The 21,500-nt window shown below is 40.3% G+C and overlaps 1 long non-coding RNA gene across 1 annotated transcript; it reads left to right on the forward strand.

Moving 5' to 3' along the window:
• Positions 1-7,524: 7,524 nt before the first annotated feature.
• LOC120736463 lies at positions 7,525-15,921 on the forward strand. The gene is made up of 3 exons (XR_005696511.1): positions 7,525-9,482; positions 13,137-13,282; positions 13,393-15,921. It is a non-coding gene; the product is annotated as an uncharacterized LOC120736463 (long non-coding RNA).
• The last annotated feature ends 5,579 nt before the right edge of the window (positions 15,922-21,500 follow it).

Below are 21,500 nucleotides of genomic sequence, written 5' to 3' on the forward strand. Positions count from 1 at the left end.
GCATTTCACATCTTCCTTTCTTTCAAGATGACCCTAAAACAACCCTAACCCAAGGGTAAGGAAGATGTAAAAAACACAAATGTATATATACAAAATACAGAACTTTTCCCTTAAAAGTAAATATTTCCCGAAGAGTTTTTTTCCTGTTAAACTTTAAAGTTAGGGGGTTATATGATTATTGGACTACGATCTGTATCTTACAACATTAATCCCCTTGAGGCAACTGTTGTGACTATGTTAATGAACCTGAATTTGATTTGAAAGGAATTTATTTGAATCGAGCTGAACTGAAGTGAAGCAAAGTGAATTGATTTGAATCAACTGAGCATGTCTTTGTGTAGCAGCACTGGATCCTCTCAGGGGAACACTGGTGGCAGAAGAGGTATGGACATCACGTCTCACCCTCGCCCAACTAGTTCTGGGTTGACCATCTTGGGGGAATCAACCCATGTCCTCTTCATCATCTTTATGGGTGCAAAACATGCCCACATATTGGTTGTAGACCCCAGCCCCTGCAAGACCCCAGATTCAATGCCAAGCTGTATCCTAGAGAGGCACTGAGTGAGTGTTAGTGGCCTCAAAAGCAGCCCTGCTTTTTTGAAACCACAGCAAACCCCTCATGGAGATCTCTCCCCTGAGCACTCGGGAAGCTCTTTCTCTGTTCTTTCCTCTGCCCAAGAGTGAGGAAGATGTAAGAGCCAATAATTTTCTCCTGATACACACTGAAGGAGCACAAGTTCCCTCAGTGCTCTTCAATTTATTTACTCCCTCTTTTTGCTAGTGGGCTCAGTTCAGAGGGAGAGGTATGCGTCATTCAAAGCACAAAAGCATTTTACATGTTTTTTCAATAAAAAGGTCACTGTCATAGTCAAGAGTAAGGCTGAGGGCACACTGTGTTCAACAAAGGAAAAATCATAAAGGGCAGGTCAGTTTGTACCCAAAGAAGGTGCAGCTCCATGAGTTTTCAACTTCAAGCGTCAGTACTCTTTAATACTGCCGCTTGTGGAAGAATGCACACATGTACAGTCCATCCCTGTTTGTTCACTGTTACCAAGGATTATAGCATTTGAAACAGTGCGGTGTTGTGTTTTCAGTGGCTGCACGGACTGAGAAAAATGTAATCTCTCTTAAACTGAGGAGCAATAAAAGTTTTACCAGAAGTAGAAATTATTCTAAGCTTCTTTTCCAGATATTTCTTAATAAGTAAGGGTGATCCCATACTGAATTTATATTCTCTCAATTTTCATCTCAGGAAATACAAATTCAGAATGCTGTCACAAGATATGCTGTTCTGATCTGTTTGACAGGATGAATGGTTTACATCAGTAGATCTGTAGGATGCTTATTTCTGAACACAGGTTCTTCGGGGCATAGCATACAAATATCAGACCCTCCCACCCAGGCAGGTACTTGCCCCGAAGGGTATTCACCAAGTGTTTTGAAACAGCCCTGAACCCCTCGCGGGTGGCAGGGCTGTGATGTGAAATATGCCAGAGTGATGGCTGTTGGAGTCAAATTGTTAAATGTTGTCATTGTGTTACTTAAATTTGTAAGTCTTAGTTCAAACTGTATGATCATTCTTTTGTTTCTATTGCCCACCCCAGCCTGTTGGAAGCTGTAGTGTTTTATAGGGACACATCCTATGTGAGGGTTCTGTTTCTTATTTAGTGAGGATGTTTTACTTCCTGCCTTTATGACCTCACCTGTGTTTGTGTATGGTGAAACCGTTAGAGGGGTTAAACCATATACAGGGTGGGGGAGATGATCCTTTGGTGAGCAGGAGGTCACACAAACGCACCCCAAACACACACACTCACATGCATACACACACATACACATTCTCGCACAGGCATACACACACACACATTCTCGCACATGCTTACACACACAAACACACACACACACATTCTCGCACATGCATACACACACACACGTGCTTACACGTGCACACGAGGGCAGAAGGGCTGCTCTGAGATCCTTCCCTTGCGCAAGTAAAATCGCTGTTCGTCTTGCTTCCTTGTTTCGTTAACGGGAATACGTTTCTAAACCAGCGGGACCTGTGGGAGTGCAGACCCAACAATGGCATATTTGGATGTTTTTCTAATGTGCACTTCCAGCAGAGAGGACGTGGAGAAAAACATTCAGGTGCTGTTACGCAGCCTGTCTAGATTGGGTTTTAGTACCAAGAGTATACTGTCTCCCATTCAGATTATAGAATAACTGGACCTTAAATAAAACTGTTTAATTTCTGACTTTTCTGTCATGAGACTGCATGGAGAAATTTCACAAGCAGATTGCGCTGTTTCACAAGGCATGTGTGGTTTCATTAAGACCCTGTTTGCATTTGACCCGCATGATGGCTTCAATAATTTCTGTCCCCTCAGCAGGATTTCTAGGACTGGTGTCCTCTTTGCAGTTGGATGTGAGATGTCAGCTGAGATATGGTGAGAATTTCCCCCAAGTTTTCCCCCGAGTTTCTCTGATACACCGGCTACATAGGGGATGACAATGTTGTTGCATCTGTCTTTCTTATCCTCCCTAGCTGGTGTCTGATCTTCTTTTCTGTGCATCTTTGCTGACTTTACAAACGCCCAATTAGGATAACCACATGTTTTAAGTGCTTCCTTTACATGTGTGTGTTCCCCTCTTTGGGGGAAACTCCCACTGGGTTTAAATCTGGGACTCTCCACCATTTGACCCTTAGAACTGAAGAAGCTTCTCGGATGAGAGGTGAAACGTCTTCAAGCAACTTAAAGAAGTCCAAACGCTTTTCTTTCCAAGCTCCTTAGACTACGATGACCTGGATGACTGAGAACCTTCACAGAAATAATGAGTTAACATTTAGAAACATGTATTTAGAAACCTGTCTTTAAAGCACTTCTGTGGTTTAAATGTACTATAAGCTATAAAATAAATATGAAAGAGATGTGACCGCAAACAGGTTCAGGCATCTTTCATAATGCATGTTTGAGATATAATTTTCTGATTTCCAAAAGAAATAATTGAACCCAATAAAGGCTACAAACCTAAGTGAGAGGATATCAGCAAAATATCAATTAATCAATTGTGCTAGTATCAGTCCAATACTAATGCCAACATTGGTATCGATGATATCGATATTTGGATCGATCTGCCAACCCTCTAGCAAGCATCTCACCTTATTACGTACAACACATGTTCATGGCGCATTAAAGACTGGGCCAACTCAAACCAAAATCATTCATCAACTGTGGTACAGATTTTAACAGATGTCCATACATAAATTTGCATTGCCAAAAACGTCCTGTTTTCCTCAGGAAAAAATCTCTTTGAGCAATATTTTGTCTGTTGTGTTGGGCTCTTGAATAAAACTCCTGCTCAAGCGTGGAGCAACAACAATCTTTACAGCTTGCTCTCGTGCTGTTTACTTGCCCCCATTACCTGTTTAGTCGGTAAGTTGGACTGATGTCACTGTGCCTTGTGTTTTTGTATCCGTGATCCAGACTGGTTGCCCTGGCACCAATTTATCCAGCTTTCTTATTCTATGTCTTTTGTTAAAACATTCGGTTTGTCTCAGCCTTTTCTCTCTCTCAGAATGACAAATCTGCTGAAAATCAGACAGACATGGCTCTAAGGTTTCAGGAAGCATTGGTAAAGTAGTACAAAGCCTGCGCCCCATGAGAAGTTGAGCCGGGCTGTAGCCATTCGCCAGTGTTGTTGTTCTGTATGCCAGCAATGCTTTGTACGGATCGCTGGCTTTTTTGAGGAGATTTTTGAATGTCTGGACGCCTCTCTCCGCCTCGCCATTGCTCTGCAGGTACCTGGGACTACTGGTGACATGCTCAAAACAGTAGTCCTTTGCAAAGTCTTTCATTTCTTGACATGCAAATTGTGGGCCATTATCGGTAATCAGTGTTTCAGGTATCCCATGGCGTGCAAATATTGACTTTAAAAGCACAATCACATTGGCTGAACGAGTTGGGCTGAGTTGAGCAATCTCGACATATCTCGAGAAATAATCTGCTACCAACAGATAGTTTTTGTCTTTTAGTGTGAACAAATCAGCTCCTAAATTCTGCCACGGCCTCTCAGGTAAACATATGGGCATAAGAGGTTCCCTCACATTGACTCTCTCCTTTATGCACAGCCTGCACTTAAGGACAAGTTCACTGATCTGATTACTTAAGCCTGGCCACCACACTGCTTGTCGGGCGCGTTCTCGACACTTAACTACCCCTTGGTGACCCTCGTGTATTTTGTCCAAAACTGCATTCCGCATGTTTGCAGGTATGACCAACCTTGTGCCTCGCAGTAGTAGTCCATTGTGTACACTCAAAACTACTCTTTCTGACCAGTAGTGTTTTACCACTCCCTGCAGCTGGATCCTGTCCGGCCAGCCCTCTGCACAGAACTTCATGACTTGGGAACAGACGCTGTCAGACTGTAGCTGCTCACGGAGATCTGTAAGGTATTTGCTGCTAGTAGGAAAGCCCTCCAGCACTGTGTCAACATAAATATCAGTGTCCTCCATAAGATCATTGTCTCTGGGCATCACACTGTGTGTCAGCGGTAACCGTGAGAGCGTGTCGGCTGTGGTGAGACTTTTGCCTGGAATGTGCCTTATAGTGTAAGAATACCTCATTAGGCGCATGCGGAATCTCTGTATCCGCGGTGGAAGAAAATCCAAGGCTTGCCCTCCAAGTAGGCTCACAAGTGGCTTATGGTAGGTCTCAAGCTCAAAGTGTAGCCCTAGAATAAAGTCACTGAATCTTTCACAGGCCCAGGTGAGCGCCAGCGCTTCTTTTACCAGCTGAGCATAGCGCTGCTCTGCGGGTGTCAATGATCGTGAGGCATACGCGACTGGTGACCACACGTCATTGTCTTTCTGTAGCAAAACTGCCCCCAACCCGTATGAAGAGGCATCTGCTGAGATCTTTTGTTTGGGTCGTAAAGCTGTAGTACTGGAGCGGATGACAGTTCTTGTTTTAAACTGTTAAACGCGTTTTGTGGCTCGTGCCCCCAGTACCACATGTTTTAGTTGAAAGCAAGTCTCTCAGTGATTTGTCTTTTTCGGAGAGGTTTGGGATGAATTTCCCCAGCTGATTCACCATTCCTAAGAAGCTCCTAAGCTCACTCACGGTGCTTGGCTCTTTCATATTCTGCACCGTACTAGTTTTGTCAGGGTCAGGACTCATGCCTTCAGATGACACAATGAATCCTAAGAATTTCACTGCTCTTTTGCCAAACTCACATTTTGATATGTTCAGGGTGACGCCCGCCTTCTCAGCACGGTCGAGGACAGCGTGGAGTCTCATGTCGTGTTCCTCTTTCGTGGATCCCCAGACCAGGATGTCGTCCATGTGGCACATGACTCCCGTAAGGCCGGTTGTCACTTCCATCACCATCATGTTTTGGAAATGCTCTGGAAATGCTCTCCATTACCTGTTTAGTCAGTAAGTACTGCCGCCTAGTGGCGCATGCATGTACATCAATATAAATGACACCACATTGTCCCCTGTTCTATTTGTAAGAAACAAAGGCACACCATTAGGGGAGAACACACTGGGTCTGTCACCTATGGCCAGACAGTCATTTCGGCATTGGTAATGCAACAACTAGACAGTACTGGACAGAAGTTTATGAAGGAATTGTTTTGCCTGAGGTTTACATTTAAGCCTGTCAACCACTGCTGGGTTTTATCCATTGTTTTAGAGGTGCTCTCACACTGGACCAATTGGCTTTTCAACCTGCACTATTAACTAGCTATTAGCTGTTAGACATTACCCACAAATGTTTCACGTTTCATTGCATCGATGTAACTGTGCACTCACTGGCTTCTTAGCTAAATGCTGTCCTTTGAGTTGGATGTAAGGTGTCAGCTTTCCTGGGTCAAGTTGTAATGGACTTTGGAGTATGCAGTCCTAAAGTGGGCCAAATTTCCCATAGTGATTTTGATAAAGAATGGTAAATGGACTGATTCTTATATAGCGCTTTTCTACTCTCCTGGAGTAATCAAATCACCCTATACAACATGCCACATTCACCCAATCACACCCATTCACACAAGCACTTTTTCTTCTTCTTCTTTTTTTTTTCTTTCTTTTTTTTCTGCCTGTCCCGTTTGGTTCTTTAGCCATCAGAATTATTGTCTGAAGGCCAAGAAAGATTTACTTTAACAAGTGGGTCATCACGGCCTTGCCATATTGGTCCATTTGATTGACCTTCATTTTCAGTTGTTACAGACGGGACAGACATGACTGGGTGATAGGAAAGGGAGAAAGAAAGAAAGAAAGAGAGGAAGGGAAAGAAAAACAGGAGAAGAGGGACAGTGAGAGAGGACACTTAAAAACATCTCCTGGATCACCTGTGAAAGAAGAAAAAAAGAAGAGAAAACAAGCAAAAAAGAGAGCAAGATAATAAACAACACCATCGCAATAATCTAGCTAAGTGTAAATAACAGTAAATACTAAATACTGAATGTTATTGTGCACCACGCAAGACCAACAGCGCACAATGTGCTTTGAGGTAGCAGCCAAGAAAGGTGTACTTTGTGTCTGTGAACACCCATGTGTACACCTGTGTGCACACCTGTGTGGATGAGAGCGCTTGTATTCAAAAGGTTTCTCCATGTAACAGTCTGCTAGGGGGGTGGTTTGGAGCCATAGCCCCATCCCCCAGGGTATGAAGCAGGCATGGAAGGAGATCCAGGCTCCAGACATCCCGAGGCCCCCAGAGTGCAAGAGTCCAAGAAGGACCATCAGTGGGGCAACTGTGCCACCCTCCTGGGAAGAGCTGAGGGGAGCCCCAGATGAGGGGTCACCCAGCAGTCGCGGCTCAGAAGCCAGAGGGGGCTGCAGTGACGTGTCCACGGGCTCTGCCGTCAGCCAGCTGTGCCAGAGTGGACCGAGCCCCAGGCCAGAGGCCTGAGGGCTGCCCACCCCCCAGAAGGGGTCAGTCAATCAGCCACCGGGAGTGAGCCGATACATACCTGAGCGCCCAGGCCCTGACACCAAGAACCACCAATGCACCAACATCTGAGGGCATCAGCCACTGGCAGGGAGTGTGGTGAGGAGAGATAGGGCCTGAGATGTTCCTGAGGGGTGGGCCTGAGGGGTGGAGTCTAAGACCTGACCTGACATATAGACACAGACGAACAGGCACACACAGACACAAACACCCTCATGCACACACAGACACAAACACCCTCATGCACACACAGACACAAACGCCCTCATGCACACATAGACAAATACTCGGCACTCACCCAACGTGGAGACAGACACAAATGGACACTGTACACACAATCACACTCCCCAAACATACTCTATACCCCAGGTCCAGGTACCCTCGCCCCCAGAGGGGGAAACCGCACCTAGACCCAAGCACTTTCTTCTAAGCTTTTTTAGTGCTTCCTAACTAACATTCATACACATTCATACTCTGAGGGATGCATCAGAGAGCAACTTAGGGTTAGTATCTTGCCCAAGGATACTTGGCATGCAGACTGGAGGACCAGGAATCAAACCACTAAGAAGATTCTATTTATAGATTTGTAGTCCATCTTAATGATATTGTAGTTTCACCACAGCAACAACATCCACCATTGTTAAGCAGCGTAGCGTAGGTGCATTACAGTTACATTTAGTTCAGACACAATTCCCAATTATCCATCATATATTCAGATCATATATATATATCCAACTGTCTAAGTATCTTTGCAGTTTGTTGTAATATTTCATGTGAAATTCTATTTGAAAATTCTGTCATGATCCTGGATCATTTCACCCAGCATTTTAAATTTGTATTACCGTATATTTTTATGTTTATGTTTAAGTTCATTAGATTATCTAAGTTCATTTCTATTATGCTTAAGTTGTTGTTATAGTTCATTATTTCTTAGATTCCCCTTGTGTCTTCACCTCCTGTGTTTAAGTCTCCCTCACCCTTCATGTGTTTCATGTCTACGTCTTCTGTGTCAGGCTCATGTTGCCATGGTTGCATCCCATTATGCTTCCTGTTTCCCCATGTGTTTCCACTTCCCCTGATCACCTCCAGTGTGCATTTAGTCTGTGTGTTTCCGTTCATTCCTCGTCTGATCGTCTGTTGTCCTGCGTTGTTTCCACATCACGCCAGGACTTCATGTCAGGTTTCTATGTTCTTGTTCGCGTTCCATGGTTTTTTATGTTTAGCCTTAGTTCACCCAGTTTAGGTTTGGTTTTCGCCCTCTCCCTTTGTTTGTATTATTTTTGCCAGCCTCAATAAACGGCTCATTTTTTGTTACGTCAAGTTTTGTCTCTTCACGTGTCTGCACTTGGGTCCACCTCCTCACTCCACACAGTCAGCTTCTCAGCCAGACTGTGACAAATGTATTAGGGCTTGGCATTTAACACAACAGTGCCTTCCAGACTGGTTGCTTAACTGTGAGATTATACTCCTCATGCAGACGGGTCCTGAACTTGGTATCCAAAAGCCCACACGTAGTATGAGTATTTTTCCTTGCCCTCAAAACCAGTGTACTGTGTCTTCCTGCTGAACCCCTGCTCTACTCACTGTGACTGTGATCCTTCAGATTCCAGGCATTAGACTTGGAAGTCCAAGTGGATAGGGTGGGCAGCTTGAAATATCTCTGACCTGTCATCGTGTGATATCAATATTTCACACAAAAAAAAGGTATCTATCACTTCCTTTCATATAACTTCATTATATGAATGGTAAGCTGCCTGAAGACATGCCAATCTGTATTATCAGTATTGAGTTTTATCTTGATAGTCCTTGATTATATTATATAGAAATATATAAAACAGTGGCAACAATATGTCAAACTTTACTTCATGTAAAAGAAATGTGGGTGTATGAATAATCAGGCCAATGTCTGCACATACAGTGCAAGACATTACTGCTGTTAAGAAACAACTGACCTAGTATTAAAAGTTAATCAGCTTCTCAATATGCTGGAGATGCATTACTGACTTCATAAAGGATCTGTATCCGTCAACACTCTCTAACTAGATTTTTTGAAAAATGTTAACATCATCAGCTCCGCAGCAGCCAGGATATGGAGTCACCCATACATATGCATGTTGTATTATTATTCATGGTTTAAATCCACTGAACTCTCACTTCTTCAAATACAATATTTAATGCACTATGTTCAGAATATTTTAGTTTACAGAACAATAAATGCATGCTTGATATTGTGGGTTACATGATACTATCCGCAAATTAAATCCTGTGACAAAAACCACAACCATTACGATATATATTCATTTCACCTTAAATTTCCAAGCACATGACACAGTTTTAAATTATTCCATAGCATTGTGTATTGAAAGGCTTTGATTGACAAAGATTTCTAAATCCGAGCTGGTGATCAACCAGCATATTTTATTCCTAATGAAGGTAGTTACTGTGTCACAGGTTTTGTGTCTCTTTTTACACAGTTAAAGATGCAGCTCAATAAAGGAAAGAAGGATTTCTCCTGGGTGTAACAAGAAGACCCTCAGGTGAGTTTGCAGTCTCAACTAGAAGTACTTCCCCTAAATAGCTGTAGAGTGTCTATGGATGACAAACATTTCACTGAATGTTTTTTTAACATTTTGAAAGTGTGAAAGAATCACTCTGTTTTTCATTGTTCATGTTGTTTTGTGAAAACATTTTGAGATTTTAGGATTTTTGCTTCCATGTGTATTGCACTAAGAGTGAAATGAAAATGTTTAAAATACACACCTAGTGTATCAAATGAAAATTTGTGTATATTTAATGAGATAGGACCTCATTTAAAGGTTAAACTTTATGGCAGTGTCATGGTCTTGCACTAGTTTGTTTCCTGTTTTAGGGTTTCTCCACTCTCTCGGTGGCTCCAATTCCTGTACCCTGAAACTGACCCCATGAGTTCCCATGGCAGAATTAGCTTTACTGCCTTACTGCATTTTGGCATACGACAATAACTATGACTTAAAATGTTTACCAGTAAATACTAGTTTCTAATAAAAATGCAAGAAATTTGTATTGGATATCTTTTAACACACATAAATAACTTCATTTTCATAGTAATGTCTACTGGATTAAAATACCCTCATCACCTGTTTTCCCACTTAATGCATTCTTTTGTTGATTTGAGTGCAACAAACTGTAATGGTGTGTTCACACTAAATGCACAGTTTTCACACAGTGTGATTGCATACCATGTTTATGTCATAACTGGGTGAAAACATAATTGAATCCATGTTCATGTGAGTTGAAATATTTCATCTTTGGAAAAGAATCCATCAAACGTGCTGTTGTGAAAACCAGTGAGCTGGAATATTCCACAGACTGTGGATTCATTTCTATCAGAAATGGAATACGCCCTTCGTAGATCTCATCGATACTATTTTATTGGGGCTGGTCCAACTAAGTTTTAAAACAGAACAAATAAGGACTCAAGGACTTGTAGAGCTTAATAACAAATTCTGTCAGTGGTGAATATTTAGAGTTTAATAATAGTTAATAGTATAGTGAGATCTCTAGATTCTGATTCCTGTACCACTATAGCCAACATTCATACTTTCAAACGCAGCTGCGAAGTTTTATGCTGTATAAACACTCGTATATACAGCATTCTTTTTTGTTTGTTTGTTTATTGTGCTTTGTTTTTTTGTTGTGGTTTTTTTTTTGGGGGGGGGGGGCATAAAGTTGACTTCTTACTTCTACAATGGCAGTTTTCTAGTGTTCTTGTGTGCAGCTAAAACAAGCCCTCTCTGGTCTCTGATAACTCTGTGAGTCTGAACCACCCCCCACCCTCCCCATTCCCACCCCCACCTTCAAAGGACCACAACAACTTAGACTTCTGTGGTAGTGGAGGAGGCTGAGCATGAAGGCAATGCATCAAAACGCCTTTGCTGTGCCACTGATAACACGGCGCTGCCTTAGGAATAATAGACTTGATTGAATTAGCCATCCATTTTTTTTTTCACGCTCATACATCTCACAGTGGCTTGATCCCACTGCCAGCCAAACTCTTGTGATTGAAGAGTCAGCGGAGGGGGCGGTGGACTAAAGAAAGAGGAGAAAGTCAAGAGGTGATAGGACAAGTCTGCGAGATGAAGATGGAATGCGAAAAAGGGGGACGGTTACAATTTCAAGACGGTGTGTCTGGATGTGTTTGAGTTAGGGTGAAGTAGGTCACACTGGACCTAAGCTTCTCTTTTGTCTTTCGTCTTTCAGATCTCGTCCTTCAGCCTGTATAACTGAACAACTGCATAATAATGCATTTCCCGATGGGAGTGTTCAGCTGTCAAAGAGAGCAGAATGAGGTCCACTAAGCCTTTCACAATTAAGAGACCCCACCAAGAAAAAGTCCTTGACATGAATGATTAGAATGTGTGCCAGGTTGATTTAATATATATTTAGAAAATATGTGATGCAGCATTTTTGAAAGGAATACACCCAGAAATATAGAGGAAGAAATATTCTTTATATCCAGTCTGCCAATGGTCCCCTTGCACTACAGAATTGGGGTAGAGGTGTCATTTTGGATAACGTAAGATCTCAAAAGCTCCAGTCTTTGAAAACCACAGCTTCTTATTAATATTCCTGTCTTACCATAAGCTCTCATGGAGGCTGACATAGGATTGCTCCAATAACTGAAGTACATGGCAATGGTTGCAATCCCCTGAATTACCTGGAACCTGACTGGCAAGCTAAGGCACCCATAAGTCCGCCTGGAAGTAAATCAATTGCTTATAATTGGTTTGTTTCCCTCTCTCTCCCATGTTCCCGTTGCCTCTTGTTTGGCGTTTCATGACACACTCTCAGTTTGTTGCCTTTATTGCTGTTTATGAAGGAATGCAAACTAATAAGTATGTTGAGATGCTACTAGGTGAAAAATAGATTTTGGAACTTGAATCTTTCCTCTTAACCATACCTGGATGTTTCTCCATTTATCTGCCCGTGTACTCGACATCTACAGATACACAAAATATTTGATTCGACAGAAAATAACACAAGTTGCTCTGTGAGTTAAAAAGTAACTCAACAGTAACTCAAAATGGCAAAACAATTTCATTATAATGAAATCTTTTACATGTGTTTTAAACATTTATTAATGATGTATTTTCAAAAGCACTTATTCAAACCAATTTGAATCAGACATTCTGATGCATAAATACAAAGGTTGCTGCATCAGAATGCCTGCTGATCCATAAAGCCACACATTTAGTGACAACAGAAATGTTCTCAATTGCCACAGTTAAAGGATTCAAACTACGTGGCAGCTGGATTTCTAAGCTGATATTTTACCAACTGCTTGTAGAACAGTTAACCATTTTAACATCTATGACGCTCTAGCAGAATTGTGTCTGTGTGCATGAGAGAGAGAGATTTACAAATCTAAAATCGGATTTGTAAATCTATAAATAAGTCTTTCTATAGATTTGTGAATGTGTCCTTTTAATATGTGTAAATAAATCTGCATGCATAGATGGCTAAAAGTCCATATAAAGTCTTTAAACTTTAGAAACTAAACTTTCTAAAGGCCTTATTGAGGCTTGGAGATATGTGCACATAACAGTAATAATGGACAACAGTCATATCCAGAGGAGCAGAGGAAGAACTCAACTGAACAGAACTGACAATTTATTTATTGAGTTAAATCATCGTCATATTCACTTAAGTTTGTTTGTTTTTTTATGTAGAACTTACACAGTGACAGGATTGGATTTCATTTCCTCTATATTCTATTGTTACTCTCTTGACTGCAATGCTGTAATATTTACTATTTGTCAATATAAATAGTACCACTTCTTTTCTCGGGCTGAGCGGCCCAAGAAGAGAGGTGGACTGAAATGCAGATTCAAAAACCGGAGGCTCGGAGCATAGTGAACAAAGAGCTTTTTTTTTTTACAATGATGAGAGATAACAGATAAACTAGGCTGTGACTATGAACCAAGTCAAAAACACTAAACATGAGCTGAATGATTAGGAAACTAGAAAGGCCAAGGCTGTAAACACGAACAGTATTATGTTACTATGGCTGCTGTGTGCAGGAGCTTGACGGGGGGGGGAACTGTTGCTGACCAAAGGTACTGAAACAGATGAGGAGAGTGGTCAGAGATTTCCAGAGGAATGGTGAGTTTAAAGGTCCAGTAATCAAACTGTGATGCCTGACTTGCTTGCAGGAGGCGAGAGGCAGAGACCCAGGTGAGCCCGGCGCACTACGCTGAAGTGCAGGGAGTCAGGAAGCTGAGAATGGTACGATGAATGAGGGTTTTTTACCAACAGCAGCAGTACAGTAGAGACCAGTGTCCACATAAGCGAAAACAAGGTAAGTACAAACACTATGATAAACAAGAGATACGTGAGGCCACAAACTAACATGGGTTAGCAGATAATCTGGCAAAGACTAGTTGTGAGCGCTGGTCTTATATACTGCAGGTGATGATTGCCACCGGGTGGGAATCCAGGGAGGTGCAATAAGGGCTCCACCCAGAGGAGGAGAGCAGATGCTGTGGAAAATTACCATGACTCACCCAGACCATGACACTATTAGTTCTTACAACCAGTTTAATAAACTTGATCGTCGTTTTCTCTCAGTGCATGTTGTTTTTGAATATTTTGGGCTAATTTATGTTGTCTTGCTCTGTACATAATTTAGTTGTTTTATGATCGACTAGAGTATTACATTCAGTGTACAGGTTTATGTAATTTTTTACTTTATATAGTATTGTGACTGATTCAGGTTTTGATTCACATTTATGCAAATCAGAGCAGTCAAGACATTCAATGATTTTTGGTTCAGGAAATAGCAGCTTTGCATTATTGTTTAGGAGTGAGTTGGATACACTGATGCTTTTAAAGAAAATAGCTGACTCTTAAATCTACATGTTTGTGACAAGACTGCAAATAGCACACCGTTCCTTAGCAAAGTATTTTGCAAAATATATAGTATAAAAAGGAAATAAAGTAAACATGCAGCTTTCTCTCATGAGAGTGAAAACACTATCTTTTGCTGAAAACAGTCTGCCTTTAAAAAGATGATGCACTAAAAGCCAACCTGACAGAATACATGTTTATAAAATATTTATCAGTTCTGGTTTCTCACATTTCTTGTGTTTTATTATTTGCATGTCCAAAATGTAACCCTCAGGCAATTCTAATGTGAGGTTCTAATGTAATGTTCTTCTTGTTCATCTCACAAATAATTTGACATTTTTGTTCAATTTTTAAAGGGAAGGAGGACACTTCTGCCTGTTTTATTACTTAAATGGGATAATTTAAACGATGATACAATCTTGTCTCAGGGCCGTGCAAATAGCCTACTCTTTATTAAGAATACAAAAACTTTGATGTCTGCAGTTATCCTTATTATTTGCTGAAGCAGCTGCATCATGTCACACAGTGGATGGAGGACAAGCTTTTCCAATCTCCCACCCCTGGACTCATCCATTCAGAGAAACATCTGACCTCAGATCAGGGTTTACAGATTTGTTCATCTGCACTGTGCTATTCTTTACACAGATAAATGGCTCGGTCTATTTTCTGGCGTCTAAAGGTTCAACAAAGCCACTGTCACTGTTAAGATGAAACAGACGGGTCTGATTTGATCCTTCACCTTTAAACACTTCATTCTTCTGCATTGCATCCTCTGTTTTCTTCCTTCCCTTTGTTTTTCCCTCCTTCTCCTCTGTTCTTTTCTCTACATCTTTAGATTTCTCACTCACACAGCCTTCTGCCTCAATTAAACTCTTGAGGTAGCAACAATCCTGTGGCAAGAACGGCGATTCATTTCTGAATGAGGTAACACCCACTTCAGTGGAGCTGACATAAGGTCAGATGCAGTAGAATGAGATTCCCTGCCTGCATCGCTCTGCCTATAACACATGGCATAGGTGAAATGTGTAGCCACGTCACTGTCTTCTTAATAACCACCCTCTCTGTAGTATTGCCAAGGGGTCAGGATCTGACCACTGTTGGTTTGTTGAAAAGTGGTGTTTACAGGAATTTTTACCATTATTTCTGCCACAAGTCATCTTCGCGAATATATCCTTCTGAATACCCAAGTTGTACCAGTATCTAGATCAATGATATTATGTGTTGGGTGTAAACTCTTAAATTATATTCTGGACTGAATACATGGAACCAGCTAACAATGTTATTATAAAAATATCATCATTATCAACACTGGTCATGTTGCCAAGTCAAGTTAAACTTGCAAAATGCTCTTTTTGGAAATGCTGCATGCATGTATAGTGGTCACTCACTCGGCATTGTCATGGTTTAATTTCCTTCACTAAACACCATCTCAAGCTTAACATCAGCAAATGTTAATGGCTATAATATAATAATGGCTATATTACACAGAAACACAGAAGGAATCACAGCTAGAATATGAGCAAAGTATTAAAATGTAAGGCAAAATTCATAAAAATTCATTGTTGCAGCAAAAATAAAGCAGTGCTTCTGAAGTCTGGTTCATGGGAGTGCTTGTTTTATTTTTAGGTGCTTCTGTGAGATGAGGTCAGCGTGGTTTTTCACCTTGGAACTCTCGCATGGATTCCCTTTGTGTCCACTCCTTTTCTTACTTTTGAATCATGAGTGCTGATCTTAACTGAGGCCAGTGAGGTCCTAACCATCTGAGTCACTGGTGTGCCCTTGGTTCAAATTTGGTAGGTGAGCCACTCCTGGGAAGGTTCACTTTTTCCAGGTTTACTCCATTTTTGGCTCTCCTTGTGGTTCGCTGGAGTCCCAAAGCCTTTTCTCGTCTGAAAAATTTCAATGACTGCTTCTCATCTGTGCTTGACTTTGTTTGGATCATGGCATGAAGTGTTGCCTTTTTGAGATCTTTTAGCCTACTTCTCTTTGATTTAACAGGACTGACAGTAATTAGACCTCGGTGTGGCTATTGAATTTAAATTCAGCTTTCATAAAACCGTGGTAAATGACAGTTAATTACTTTTTTCATAGGTAAAGGTAGGTTTGGATAGGTTTCTTCTCTTAATAAGTGAAATTGCTTATATAAAAATTGATTTGATGTTCATTAAAATAAAAATGAAAACTGAATAAATTGCTTGTTCCTAGTAAAATCTATGAGTATATACAGAAAACGGTGACATTTTGGAACCTATTTTGTAACTGATATTTCAACAAGCTCTCACAAAATAGGGAGGTTTTTTTTTTCCTCCAAATAAATGAAAACTCATGCCATAGAGGGCTAAAAAGTATGACATTTCTACAAACCCTTATTTTCTAATGCCGCTAACTCAACTATATTTTCATCATTTCAAGCTACAATTTGGTATGGTTTGATTTAGATGTGCAATTCCCTTAACCCCATTAATCGTCTTTGTAATCATCAGCTTGCATCTAATTTTATGAGAAATATAGGTTAGAAAATACAAGCTTTTTTTTACAGGTCAGGTACTATCAAGGTGGTATATCTCACTCAGTGAAGTAACATTATTTTTTGAAGAAGTCTGTTTAGTCTTCTGCCAAATGTCTCCTCAACTAATGTTCCAGTCATTTCACAAAATCAATCCACAGTGCAACATAAATTTTCATGTAAATGATGAATAAGAGAAGCTGAAATTTTGATCATTTTAACAAAGTAAAATGGTTACTTTGTAAGCAGGGGTGTGACAAGTAATACATTGTATCACTATAGAATTGTAATACACTGTAAATACACTGGCACAAAATAATAATGATATCTTATGTCCAGACACTCGAAACAATTCCCTTGCCAGTCTGGAAATAAAATACTGTCTCAGAATTTCCAGGCAGAAAACAATAACCAACAGTTGGCCAATAGAGCACCAAGAACTCATTAATCAAACAAAAGGAGAATCAATACTGTTGGTTTGTTTAGAGAAGAGGTCATCCATAAATTCATCATGAATTCATTTGGAAATAGTTTTTATATACTGCTTAAAGGTTTTAGCACACTGACAATAACTGACTATTGGGCTAATTGCATGCAGGATTGATTTCAGGAGGGGAATACAAAAACATATATTTCCTTAAGTTTATGATCTTCCTGTCCAGGTGTCCATACTGTCTTCCTTACTGGTAAATTGTGTTGGATCAGGATCTCAGCCTGACAGTCAGATGACAGAGAAGTGGAGAAAGCGAGACAAAAATCACCATTCATAGTTTCTCAAAGCATTTAAGTGGCTTTCCTGGACTGCACCATGCCTTAGTACACTTTGAAAGTATTTGAAAGCTAGCTAATACAAATCCAAGTCCAAAAGAAGGCTGGAAGAGTAACTGATCCAAAATATCTAAGCATAATTTTCAGGCTGTAAGGTGGCACTGCAATGAAAACAATAACTTCCTATAATCACTGTCTGTAAACACAGTTTGCTATGCCATCCACAAATACAGGTCAAAACTCGATCATCCAAAACAGTAGCCATATGTGAACATGATGCAGGAATGTTGCTGTCTTCTCTGGGCTAAATTTCTTTTTAAATGAATCCAGGCAAGGCAGGCCTTCACCTCTGATGGTATGGGGTCAAGAATGGGATAACATTACTCTCCTAAAAGTCAGCAACTGGTTTCCTCAGTTCCTAAACATTTACAGACTGTTGTTAAAAGACAGAGAATGTAGGCGCACTGAATGGCCTGCACTGAAAAAAAGGCCATGTTGGATTTACTTGATTCAATAGTGGACATTGGTTGCACACAAATTTTTTGCTTTGGCAGAAACTTAAACAATTGAGTTAAATCAACACAACTTTTTCATATGTAATAAACATGTGCATTTTGTGTTCATAAAACACGATTGAAACATGTTTAGATGAAGTATGTTGAGCTCTTGGAATATTTTAATCCTTCACAATTTTGTCATTTTATTTCAACACTATTCAATAACTTTTACCCCAATACTACTTGGTCACTTAAATACTACATGTTGTCTTCATATTACATAATGTTCAACAAAGTCTAGAGTCTGGTTACCATAAAGATTGAATGGATCTACAATAGCTACCATCATCCTAACCTTATTCTGGTGCAGGGGGGCTGGGAAATAACCCTGAAGTGATAGGTTACAAGGCAGGACAACTCACAAGTCTATCACAAACCACCATTTGCACTTACATTCACAGGTAATTTAGAATCACTAATGAACTTAATTCTAACAACTGCTTGACTTTTAACTGTGGGACGAAACCAGAATACCCAAAGAGAACCCAGTGCAAACTAGCCAGATTGTGGATTTGAACCCAAGACTGTCTTAATGTGAAGCAACAGCACTAACCACCATGCCACCAATCCAGACTTAACAAAAGGAGGAAAGCTATGATTTCAAGGCTTGATGCAGAACTCTTTTGTACATTTTTGTCCTTGACAGGTTAAACCACAATAAATAGCAATAGCATACATGTGGTGTGTGTGTAGTTGTCCGCCTCTTATAACTCCAGTGATTTTCCTGCAGTTTGACATCTCGTGCGATCTTGTGAATTTCATGAGTTCAGCAACTAACCACTCTTACTAGATTGTATCATGTCATCTCAACAAGAACAAATTAAGTTGTTGAATTTCGTACAGATTCTTCATGATTTAATTACGTTCATAGAAACATGAAATTATTGTGTTTAAATTACAAGTTAGACTTTTTTAATGCAACAACCACCCAATTTACTTAGAGGCGGCTGCTCGATTTGACTGAGATGGATGCCTTCCTGAAACCACGATCCAAAGCGTGCGAGACTGAAATCCCGTGCGGTGTCGCAGTAAGTTATTGACTTACTTCACTCGAACATGATATGAACAATTTAATCTAGCCTCTCTGCATATCATGTAGTTTCTACACTATATAGTTACACTTAACTTTAAAGCATGAGGCACTTATGTTAAATACACGCAAGATGCTTACGTAAATCCAAGAGTTGGCCAATTCCTTTTTTTCAGTGTGTCCCAACTTTTCTGAGATGTTTTGCTGCCAACAAATTAAAAATGAACTATTATTTTTCTCAAATTGGTACATTTTATCAATTTAAACCTTTGATCTATTTCCTCTGTTCTATAGTAAATAAAATATGGGTTAGTTAGTTTGACCTGGGATGTGCATAATGTGCCTCAGTGCTGTGCACTGAAAAAAGGGGATTGGCCAGCTCTTGGATTTACATAAGCATCCTGCGTGTATTTAACATAAGTGCCTCATGCTTTAAAGTTAAGTGTAACTACATAGTGTAGAAACTACATGATATGCAGAGAGGCTAGATTAAATTGTTCATATCATGTTCGAGTGAAGTAAGTCAATAACTTACTGCGACACCGCACGGGATTTCAGTCTCGCACGCTTTGGATCGTGGTTTCAGGAAGGCATCCATCTCAGTCAAATCGAGCAGCCGCCTCTAAGTAAATTGGGTGGTTGTTGCATTAAAAAAGTCTAACTTGTAATTTGAACACAATAATTTCATGTTTCTATGAATGTAATTAAATCATGAAGAATCTGTACGAAATTCAACAACTTAATTTGTTCTTGTTGAGATGACCTGATACAATCTAGTAAGAGTGGTTAGTTGCTGAACTCATGAAATTCACAAGATCGCACAAGATTTCAAACTGCAGGAAAATCACTGGAGTTATAAGAGGCAGACAACTACACACGCACCACGTGCATGCTATTGCTATTTATTGTGTATTATTACAAAAACAAAACAATTCTGCATCAAATACAGGAAATCATAGCTTTCCTACATTCCCTAGACTGTTGGCATGGTGGTTAGTGCTGTTGCTTCACAGTAAGAAGGTCCTGTGTTCAAATCCACATTCTGGCTAGTTTGCAGGTTTCTCTCTGGGTGTTCTGGTTTCGTCATGCAGTTATTAGAGTTAGGGTTAACTGGTGATTCTAAATTATCTGTGAATGTAAGTGTAAATGGTTGTTTGTTTCTATGTGATAGACTGGTCAGCTGTCCAGGGTGTACCATGCCTTGTAACCTATCACTTCAGGTTTATTTCCCAGCCCTCCTGCAACCAGGATAAAGATAGAAGGACGGTAGTTGTTGAAGACCCATTCAATTTTTATGGATCCAGGATCTAGACTTTGTTAAACATTATGTAATATGAAGACAGCATGTAGTATTTAAGTGACCAAGTAGTACTGGGGTAAAAGTTATTGAGTAGTGTTGAAATAAAATGACAAAATTGTGAAGGATTAAAATATTCCAGGAGCTCAACTTACTTCATCTGAACATGTTTCAATCGCGTTTTATGAACACAAAATGCACAGGTTTACTGAATATGAAAAAGTTGTGTTGATTTAACTCAGTTGTTTAAGTTTCTGCGAAAGCAAAACATTTGTGTGCAACCAATGTCCATTATTGAATCAAGTAAATCCAACATGGCCTTTTTTTCAGTGTGATCATTAACTGTCATCACTTTCAAGCTGTATCCAATCTGCCACTGTGCATGGGACAAAATGACCTGACACTGATGTTGAAGACAACTGCAGTGCTCTGATTTTGAAAACAGAAAGTGCCATTCATATTTGTGTCTACTGTCGCACAGATAGCTGCGTGTGCTTTGCTGCTAATGCCTGCACCGCAGTGGAAGCTTGGACTCGGTCTTAGTTGTGAAACATCCATCACCATGGTTCTGCATTCTTACCATGATTGTGTTTTATGTATAAAATCATGCAGTCTGGCTAAACTATTAACTTTTCAACCATTTTCTTCACTATCTGACTGCTTGTGTTTCTGGCCCCATAGAAATGTACTTAAGTTCTCAAATCATAGCAGTTATTTGTTAAAAACAGTGTTATCAAATCCAATAAAAATGAGAACAGTACTGTGTTTGTTTTACAGTACTGTTGAGTTTGAGGCAAACAGTAAATGGACTTGTGTAAATTTTTCTAATCTGAGTATTTCACCCAATCTCATACAAATTTTAGACTAGACCTATACCTAAGCACCAACACAAACCACCACCCTTCCCATTGTTAGACAGCCTGCTCCACCCCCTGAGCCACAGCCACCCACCTTTCATGTCACAAACATCTCTACCCATTTCCAAGCTCAGGACAACATGGATATGACCATTGGTAATTGCACTTTCTTGTTGATGAGTTAATTCTCCAGTCTCTGAGTAACAAACAGTCTTCCAAATTTTATGGATGTGGGTGTGGATGTGACAGCAGCATCAGAGACACTGGACCTGTGTCGCACACAGAGGTCTGGTGCAACGGCATCTCCCTCGCCCACTACATCAACCTACCTGTCATACATACACAAACACACACACACACATACTCAGATCAGAATCCCATTAACTCTGGCCGCTGGGTTCCACTGAAGACATTATATTTGCTTTGATGTATACATGGAAAGTGATCTGCTACTACTCTAGTGCCTTCTAATGACAAACAAGGGTGCCCACAGATATCAAAAGAAGGACTTACAACGCATTTTACTCTGATGTCATATCTATCAGGTAAGAGCAGGGATCCTTTGCCAATCATTAAACCCACACACATTGCTTTCACTCCTTTAACAGCTTCTCCCATGTGAAAACAGACACATGCTTAAAAAACATATCCTGTG

The sequence above is a fragment of the Simochromis diagramma genome, unplaced genomic scaffold (genome assembly GCF_900408965.1).
Source record: "Simochromis diagramma unplaced genomic scaffold, fSimDia1.1 OVJJ01000371.1, whole genome shotgun sequence".
NCBI lineage: Eukaryota > Metazoa > Chordata > Actinopteri > Cichliformes > Cichlidae > Simochromis > Simochromis diagramma.